Here is a 10,234-nt window from a genome sequence, read left to right on the forward strand (position 1 = left end):
ATGGGAAGCGGGTTTTTTAGCCAGATTTCGCGTGGATTCTGCATCAAAATACGGACCAAAAAACCCTGTGTGAACCCAGCCTTAGGTTTGACTCAGACTCCCCGAATTGTCAGGTTTCTCATTGATGTTTTAATCTTTGTGGCTTAATAAGTATATTTTATGCACAAAATTCCCAGTTTTTCATGTCCATGTTGCTCAAGTTTTCATTTACAAATTACCATATAATACATACCATATAAAATACAACTAAAATGAACCGATTCTGCAAAACTAGTAATAAATAGCAAAAGGTTATTTGAAAATATACAGACTATGATCAAAAAGCAAAGTAACCCAAACCTCGAGTTCCCTTTTCTGATATATTTGTAGATATTTCAGATACCAGAATATGCTTAGAGCAGAGGACTCTTACCAGTGGTCGATTATCAGATGTTGATTGGTAAACTGCACTTTCTCCAATGCATTTCTTATTAATACAAAGACTATGAGCAGCATGTCTTCAGATCAATACAAGAAAATACACTCCATCTGAATAATGTTTAAGAACACTATTCACATGTATTGTACTTGTAGTATTGTACATATTGTGCGATATGAAGTTTCAGTGGTCTTCATAGATTCTCCATGACATACACGTAAGGCTGGGGCCCCACAGGAAAGAAAAGCCGCGATTTGCCGTGGCAGAAACAGTCTGGGAGAAATTGCAATGTTTAATGATAACGGCAAAGTGGATGGAATTCCATGCCCATGCCCACTTTGTGGTAAAAACCACGGTGCAGACATACCATGATATCCAAAACTGGCATGTTTTTTCCTGCAGCGCTTTTTTTGCTGTGGGACGTCCCTTGGGGCCTAACAGTGTTTCTGGGAAGGCATTTTTCCCCTGAAATTGGACAATTGGCATAAGCCTCATGGGTTTTTTTGCCGTCCTCTGGATCAACACTTTAGGGGATTGTAGGGTTATAGGTTGGACTTGATGTACTGTTGTCTTCATCCAACCTCATGTTATAGGTTGGACTTGATGGACCTTTGTCCCCTTCAGTAATATAACTTCACACCTACACAAAAGGTGTTATTCTGCCACAGATGCATGTTAGAGAAATCTCTGAAGATGTGAGATTGTAATTCCCGTATGTAAGCTAATGGCAGATAGCAGAACGCGCTGACATTTCATTCCCTGCGTTCCCAGGTTGCATGTGGAGAGATGCAATGGAGTTGCTTCAGGTAGTTTATTTGTCTTTACCTTGAGAGATGATATGCCATACGGTCAAAACACAATTCCTTTCTCAGTTATACAAGATGGTTGCTCAGTGGTTACAGACTGAATAACACATATCCAGGAAGAAGATGCAACAAGAAGGGAGGAGTAACAGAAACAGAGAATTATGGGAGAAAACTACTTAAAGAGCCCTGCACACAATATCAATGTCTATGCACCAGCATTGCACAATATATGTAAAAACACTGTATGAAAGTCAAACAACCAAGAATGAATGATACAATATGAACAAGAATCATTACTTCAGCAATACCCCTGCTGTAACAGCATACTCCCCGTCTGAAATCCTTGGATTTCACTACTTAACATAAATGTCCATCTGGTATATTCTGGAACCCTGAAAGACAAAATGCAAAAACAAGGAAAAAATAACAATAACTGTGAACATGTATTCAGGAACAGTTGAAAATATTGAATGCGTCAAATGCACGGTATATCGCTGTTCCTGGGATAGTCCAGTGACGAGTCAACTGAGTCAATGTACTTGAAATATTCTTTGCTTGACTCTCTCATGATAATGCCGTATGAACAATGTAGTAACATGGTGGTGGGCAGGAATAATGAGAGGATTCTTTTCAAATGTCTCTAACTCGGCCTTGTTCAGGCGACCACCTACCCTTAGCATACCATGTTTGTCAATCACTGGCTTCAAGTTGACAATAGGGCTGCTTTTAGGAATGTCCAGTTTGTCACGGAGACATTTCAGTTCCATGTGAAAGGCCCTCTGCTGTACATTACGTATCACTAACATCTCACTTAGTGTAATGTCTTCTGCAGAGAGGGGCTTGTGACAGATGTGCCAACCATGACATTCAGAGTTATCGTTCTTGGTGTGAAAACACTGTGCAATGTGAACTAACCTTGCGATGGTGCGTACAAGCTTCAGCCATCTAGAAAAGCGTTCAAAGCGGTGACAGTCCAGGCCGGACCTCCTTACAGACCTGGTGATGAGGGTACTCACTTCAGGACGAATCTCAGGATCGTTGTCAGGATCTTGAAGACGTCTTGACCAGATGTTTCCTTTCCTTCATTCAGCAAGAATTCTGGACCTGTTAACCAAGAGGATTTAGCAAAGGCACTGACCGATGATGGTCTGGTGGCACAATCTGCAGGGTTGAGATGAGATGGAACATAGTGCCACTGCTCAGGTTTAGAGGATTTCCTAATCCTTTCAACGCGGTTACTAACATAGACGTAGAAGCGTTTTGTCTGGTTATTTATGTAACCCAGGACAACCTTGCTGTCTGTGTAGAATTGAACATTGTCCACATGAATGTCCAGCTCATACTGTATAAAATCTGCGATCTCTACAGCCAGTACAGCACCACAAAGTTCAAGCCTCGGGATCGTATGTTCAGGTTTAGGGGCTAGTTTAGCTTTCCCAAACAGAAATCCAACATGAGCTTTAGTGCGGTTGTCGATTACCTTCAAGTAGGCAACAGCTGCGATAGCCTCAGTCGATGCATCCGAGAATATGTGGACTTCCCTTCTCTGGCTTGTGGTGAGAGATGCTGGAGTGTAGCAATGTGGTATGTGAGTTCTGTCCAAGGCATGTAGGGATTCTTTCCAGGACTCCCACTTTGGCTGCTTGTCATGTGGCAATGGAGCATCCCAGTCCTCAATCGTCTCTGAGAGCTGCCTAAGTAGGAATTTGCCCTGTACAGTCAATGGTGCTACAAATCCCAGTGGATCATACAGGCTATTCACCACTGAGAGAACTCCACGCTTAGTGAACGGCTTGTCTGCACAATTAACCTGGAAGCCAAGAGAATCGTTTAACAAGTCCCATCTCAAACCCAGACTTCTCTGCACCGGAGGATCGTCTATGCCTAGGTTTAAGTCTCTGAATTCTGTGGCATGATCGCTGGGCTGGAAAGCTTTCATGACAGCAATACTGTTGGAGGCTATTTTATGCAACCTCAGACAGGCTCTGGACAGCATACCTTGAGTCCTTCTCAGCAAGTCTATGGCTTCCTCAGCAGTGGGCAAGGACTTGAGTGCGTCGTCCACGTAGAAGTCTTTTTCGACAAAGTGACGGGCATCCTTTCCAAATTCTGATTCACCATCAGAAGCAGTCCTTCGTAGGCCATATGTTGCAACCGCAGGTGAAGGACTGTTGCCGAACATGTGCACTCTCATGCGGTATTCAATCATTTCCTTGTTGGTATCACTGTCTCTGTGCCACAGAAACCTCAGGTAATTCCGGTGGTCTTCTCGTACAATAAAACAATGGAACATTTGCTCAATGTCAGCTGTAATGGCAACTGGCTCCTTTCTGAATCTCATTAGCACCCCTACCAGGTTGTTGGTCAGGTTTGGACCCGTGAGGAGAACGTCATTCAGAGATACGCCATGATGTTTGGCACTTGAGTCGAATACCACCCTGATCTGCTTGGGTTTTCGTGGGTGATATACTCCAAAAGAAGGAAGATACCAGCATTCTTCATGCTCTTGCAGAGGTGGAGCTGGCTCTGCGTGATTGTTACGGAAAATCCTTTCCATGAATGCCACAAAGTGATCTTTCATCTCAGGCTTGTTTCTCAGCGTACGTTGCAAGGAGATGAATCTCGATAATGCTTGTTCCCGGTTGTCAGGAAGTCTGGCCCTCCCAGTCCGAAAGGGTAAAGGTGCAACCCAATGGTTAGATTGATCTTTGAAGCATTCACTGTCCATTATTTTGATAAAGTCTTTATCTTCCATGGATAAAGCTACTCTGTTGTCGTCTTGTGTTATGTGAAACACTGTGGCTCCTAAGTCGTCATAAGGTGTAGGGACGATGTCTGGTGCCCTTTTTAAGTTAGGAAGATGCTCCTTTGCCTCATAGTGATGAAGGCATGGCTTGAAGTAGGTTGTGCGTCCATTGTTGAGCACAAAGGTTTTAAAGGAGTTCACTTGAGATGACATGAGACTCTTATCCTGACATACATTGCCAATGATTACCCAACCTAAGTCAAGTCTTTGTGCATATGGGGCATCATGTGGACCATTGCATTGTTGACGTACCTTATGTACTCTGAGAATGTCTCTTCCGAGCAAGAGCAGGATGTCAGCATTCACGTCCATAGGAGGAATCTCCTTAGCCAGGTGTCTCAAGTGGGAATGATGATATGCAGCTTCCGGCGTAGGAATTTCTTCCCTATCATCAGGCATCTGGTCACATTCAATTAACGTTGGTAGGGATATGTGAATATTCCTGTTAATTGGAGAGATAACGTATCCAGTGGCTCTCCTGCCAGAAGTCTCTATGCGACCAGAACAAGTGTTAAGAGTGTATGGTATTGCTTCTCCTTCTATACCGAAGATCGTGAAGAACTTAGGCTTTGCTAGAGACCTGTTGCTTTGTTCATCTATTATGGCATACATCCTGATGGCCTTTTCAGATTGCCCTTCTGGGTAGACATTCACCAAGCACACCTTGGCACAGCACTTGGGACCGTTGTCCTTGCCACATACTTCCATGCAGGAGGAGGAGACAGTGGTAGTAGCTGAAATTTGAGCCGATGGCTCCCCGCCATGCGCAGTGACGGCTTTAGATGCTGCTTGAGGATGTGAGTTGTCAGATGAAGAGGTAGGATGCATGGCTGCGACATGTTTGTCGCTACTGCATTCAGTACACTTGATGACAGCCTTACAGTCTTTAGCAAAATGTTTTGAAGAAGCACAACACTTGTAACACACTCCTAGCTCCTTGAGCATGTCTCTGCGTTCTTGCAAAGTCTTTGCCCTAAGTCCTCTACACTCTTTCAGGGGATGAGGCCTTTTGTGGATAGGGCACGTACTATTAGGGTCTTTATCTTTAAGGACAGGAGTGTCCTGTTTGGTGGTGCAGGGTGCAGCGATTGGGACGTCTGTCTTCCTAACAGATACTGTTCCCCTTAAGTCTCTACGTTTGCTTGTTTCATACCTTGAACATGATGATGAAGCTGGTAGAGAGGATTCTGTGAAGTCAAAGCTGGGATCATTCTTTTTCTGAGCTTGGTCACTGATAAATCTGGAAAAATAAGAGAAAGGAGGGAAGGACACATTGTGGTCTCTTTTATATCTGGAACCTAGGTCGGCCCATTTTTCTTGCATGCCATATGGTAGTTTGGATACCACTGGATTAACACCATGAGATGTGTCAAGGTAACTCAGACCTGACAGACGTGGGTCCATTTTGGCTAACTCTAATTCCTTTAGTAGGTCGCTCAGATCTTGAAGCTTGCGGTTGTCCTTGTTGGTGATTTTTGGGAACATATGAAGTCTCTTAAATAAGGCACTTTCTATAGCTTCAGAACTGCCATAAGTCTGTTCAAGTCTCTCCCATGCCGCAGCAAGACCTTCCTCTGAGTGGCCCACATGAACTGCTCTCAATGTCTTTATACGTTCTGCAGAATCTGGGCCTAACCAGTTAACAAGCAAGTCAAGTTTTTCTTTGGCAGTGAGGTTAAGATCACTGATCACTGCTTCAAAGGTGGATTTCCAGGCTCTATAATTCTCAGCATGGTCATCGAACTTTGAGAGACTATTGTTTATCAGCTCCCTGCGTATCATATATCTGGCAAAGTCCGACATGTCTGATCTCCCACCTCGTGTCACCAGATTACCTTGTGATATCCCTGGGGCGTATAGATTCTCTGGCATATGGGGCCGAGATGAATCGGGGTGAAATGATGTAGCATAAGGGTTAAGCTGTGGTTTAGTTTCTGGAGGATCTGCATGTGTGATGCTGGAAATTACCTTGCTCTGGATAGGTGGCATCATCTGATGCTTCACAGGTACAGCCTTGTAGTCGGTTTGGAGTGGTGCTGGTGCATGTAACTTAGTAGGCGGTGCAGGAGATGATTGCTTCAGCACATAATTGGCAGTGCGGTCAGCTGGGTCTTCCACTTCTGCAGGGATGGAGCAGTCTAGGTCGGCGTCTTGATCTAATGCTTGTTCAAGAACCTTTAGCTTGGCTAAGGCAGCTGCTTCCTCCCTTTCCACTTGGAGAATTTTTAGTTGAGCTTCTGTCTCTGCTTCCTTCTTCGCCATTTCAGCTTTTGCCTCTGCTTGCCTTTGCGCCATTTCTGCTTCCTTCTTCGCCATTTCAGCTTTTGCCTCTGCTTGCCTTTGCACCATTTCTGCTTCCTTCTCAGCAAAGGACCGTCTAACACTGGCCTCCTCTGCGTCAGCACGGATCTCAATAAGCTTATCGTGTAATGCTGACCTTCTGGAACGAGAGGATCTGGAGGATGACAGCGTATGTTTGGATGAAGTAGACCGATGGGACCTTACTTCTTGTAGGTGTGCGATGCGGAGTTCTGCCTTATCTCTGGCGTTTTTCACTGCGGCATCTTTCGTTTGGAATAGGTTCTCCCTCTCAGTTAGCTCTGCTATAGCATCATCAAAATCAGCGTTACTCAGGAATGTGACGTATTTTCCGGACAGTCGCTGATAGCGTTCATAGGCGGCAGATAAGCGGTTTAGTGTAGTGACCAATTTTGCTGCGTCACTGTCATGGCGTGAGAGCGCTGCTATATAGTGTTCAGTTCTTCGCCATAATTCATCCAGATTATCACAGAACTCTTCTTTAGTTAATTCAAAGTTCTCTCTAATCTTTTGCGTGGGTTTACTGACACGTTTTAATCGCTCAATTTGTACATCCTGAAACATGGAGTCTGTTTCCTGCACATCTGAGTCCCTGATAGCAGGATGCACTGTCCCAGATGCAGTGACTGGGGAATCCACATAGCTCCTTGTGGACATGGTACCTTTGTGTGGAAAATGTCAATAAAGATGGCGCTGCCCCTTATTTCACTGTGGTGAGGAGAACATGTGCTCAAGATGGAGGACAGCTGTGAGCTCACCTGCAGGCTGTGTGGCGTGCTGCAGATTATGCTGTATTCTCACTGTGCTTGCTTGCAGGCTGTCTGTAGATCCTGCAGGAGCTGCAGATATAGCTTGTTTTAACTAGAAAGTTGTGTTTTGACTATTCTGCCACAGATGCATGTTAGAGAAATCTCTGAAGATGTGAGATTGTAATTCCCGTATGTAAGCTAATGGCAGATAGCAGAACGCGCTGACATTTCATTCCCTGCGTTCCCAGGTTGCATGTGGAGAGATGCAATGGAGTTGCTTCAGGTAGTTTATTTGTCTTTACCTTGAGAGATGATATGCCATACGGTCAAAACACAATTCCTTTCTCAGTTATACAAGATGGTTGCTCAGTGGTTACAGACTGAATAACACATATCCAGGAAGAAGATGCAACAAGAAGGGAGGAGTAACAGAAACAGAGAATTATGGGAGAAAACTACTTAAAGAGCCCTGCACACAATATCAATGTCTATGCACCAGCATTGCACAATATATGTAAAAACACTGTATGAAAGTCAAACAACCAAGAATGAATGATACAATATGAACAAGAATCATTACTTCAGCAATACCCCTGCTGTAACAGCATAGGTGTCTTTCCATTTTACAAGCACAAATGGTAATGTATTGTAATGTAAATATCAATAAATACATAACCCAATACATTACAGTCCAAAATGGAAACTTATCAGCATGAAAATTCAGGGATGGATAACCCCTTATATACAGATGGTTTCATAACAAACAAGATAAGGTAAAAAAAAATTACATATTTTGCTGCTTAGACCTCAAATTGGTTAAGGGATTAATATTCAGAAAGTAAATATTACCGCAAACTGAGCCATTAATATAATATGATTTTAATATACAATAAAATATGCAGCAGAGTTAAAGGCATTGTGTGAAAATCAGCTCAAGATAACAGTTTCATTTTCGACTCCTTTTGGTAAATCCATTATTGATCTTCAGTTTTTGTGTTATTTTAGTACTAGGATTTCTTGAACACATATTGTAATTTTTTTGTGTAATAAGTTGTAAATGCATTTTAATTATTCATTAATAATAATATTAATAAACATTAATTACTCTGAGTGAACCGGTCTTTCTTTGTGGGAGTATCTTCATAGGGTTCATATTAAATCTAACTACAGGAGATTTTAATACATTGAAGGAAATGTTTTGCTCACATAGTGCAGTTTTTTTGTATAGCTTCTAGGGTGTGTTAAGTTTTTTGATACCTGAGATAAAAAAAAGTGAAATGGAGCCTTTGTCATATAATAGGTGAGAAAAGTGCATAGGATCGCTGTCAAAATAGTGTCCCCCGCAGGGGATAAAGACTGTCTCCTAAGGCAAAATCCTCATCTTGCCTCATGGTTGGGGATACTTGGAAAATATGATTGTTTACCATTAAGATTTCTGAACTTCTCATTTAATTCAATACAGAAGTTATTTTTCCTGGAGGTAAATTGCATTGTGTAGTATTAGTTGTCAGCTTCACACAAATATCATACAGGTCCACATGCCTACCTATAGTAGTGAACCAATAAACAGCATCAAAGAGTCCTATAGGCCTCGTCATGTAATGAGAAAAAAATAGTTCCTATAGTTTATCTAGACTTGCGTAGAAGGATTGTAATACATGTCAGATAAGATCGTGAACTGGATTTCGAAATAACTGTTCTTGAGAACTCATTTTACGTCATTTCCTTTCTTATGTTTACACACTTTTCTTAATAAATTGTATATACTAAAGGGAGTCTGTCAGCCCCAAAAAACATTAAACCAGTCACAGTACCTTATAGGTGTCAGATCTCTGAGCACAGTGCTATTGATTGTTTGTAAAATGGCCTAATTTTGACAAAAAGTTGCTTTTTATTCTTATGCAAAAAAGATAAGAGTGCATTGAGGGGAGGTGGTGTTCTGGGGCGGCTGAGCATTGCAGCAAGATTTACTCAGGAAGAGGCAGGGGACAGCTCCAATTACATCAGTGTTGCTGAAAGGGTATTGAGCAAGAGGAAGATCTGTCTATGACATTCTCCCACCCGAGAACATGCCCCCAGTGCAGTGTTCAATATTTTCACAGGAATAAAAAAGCTTCATAGCACTGTTTGCAGACCTCATTCACATCTGCATTGGTAATCCATGCGCGGAGTCTGCATAGGGACCCCACCGAACGGAACACCAAATGCATTGGCGTGCGGTGTGTGCAGTGAAAGCACATGGACCCCATAGACTATAATGGGGTCCGTGTGCTCTCTGTGCGCTGCCATGTTCGTCATCTACTTTTATGTCCACATGATTCGTGCAGTCAGCGTGCGAAAGCACACGGACCCCATTAGTCTATGGGGTCCGAGTGCTTTCACTGCACACACCGCTTATACATACACTATATAAAAAGACATATGAATGATTTTCTCACTATCTGACATGAAATCAGAATAAACCTTTCCCGCTTTAGGTCAATTAGGATTAGCAAAATGATTTATATTTGCCAAATGCTACAATAATGAAAAGAGAATTTTTTAAAGCATTCTTATTACTTTCTGAAAAGTCAAAAGTTTACATACATTTCATTAGTATTTGGTACCATTGCCCTTAAACTGTATGACTTGGGTGAAACATTTTGGATATCCTTCCAGAAGCTTCTCACAATAGTTGGGAGGAATTCTAATACATATTTTTTTGCAAACTGGCAATATTGCAGTGTTAAAGTTTGGGAACCATATTTGTGAGTACTACACCTATAGGGTACAAAACCTGACTGACAAGCAATAGCAATTCAGGCTGTGTTCACGTGTCTGTTGGTGCAGGGACATAACTAGCAAATACTGAGCCGCTTAGTAAACCGCCATACAACTTAGCACCCCATTTCCAGGCCCTTACACAACATAACACCCCATTTACACATACTATAATGTCCCAAAGTGGCCTTCACACAGTAAAATATCCCATAGTGGCCCCTGGACATAGTAAAATGTTCCATAGCAGCCCACCCAAGCACTATAATGTCCCATAACAGCCCCAGCACACAGTATAATGTTCCATAGTGGCCCCTCCACACAGTAAAATGTCCCACAGTGGTCCATTTACACATTATTATATCCCATAATGCCCCTA

The sequence above is a fragment of the Leptodactylus fuscus genome, chromosome 2, assembly GCF_031893055.1.
Source record: "Leptodactylus fuscus isolate aLepFus1 chromosome 2, aLepFus1.hap2, whole genome shotgun sequence".
Taxonomy (NCBI): domain Eukaryota; kingdom Metazoa; phylum Chordata; class Amphibia; order Anura; family Leptodactylidae; genus Leptodactylus; species Leptodactylus fuscus.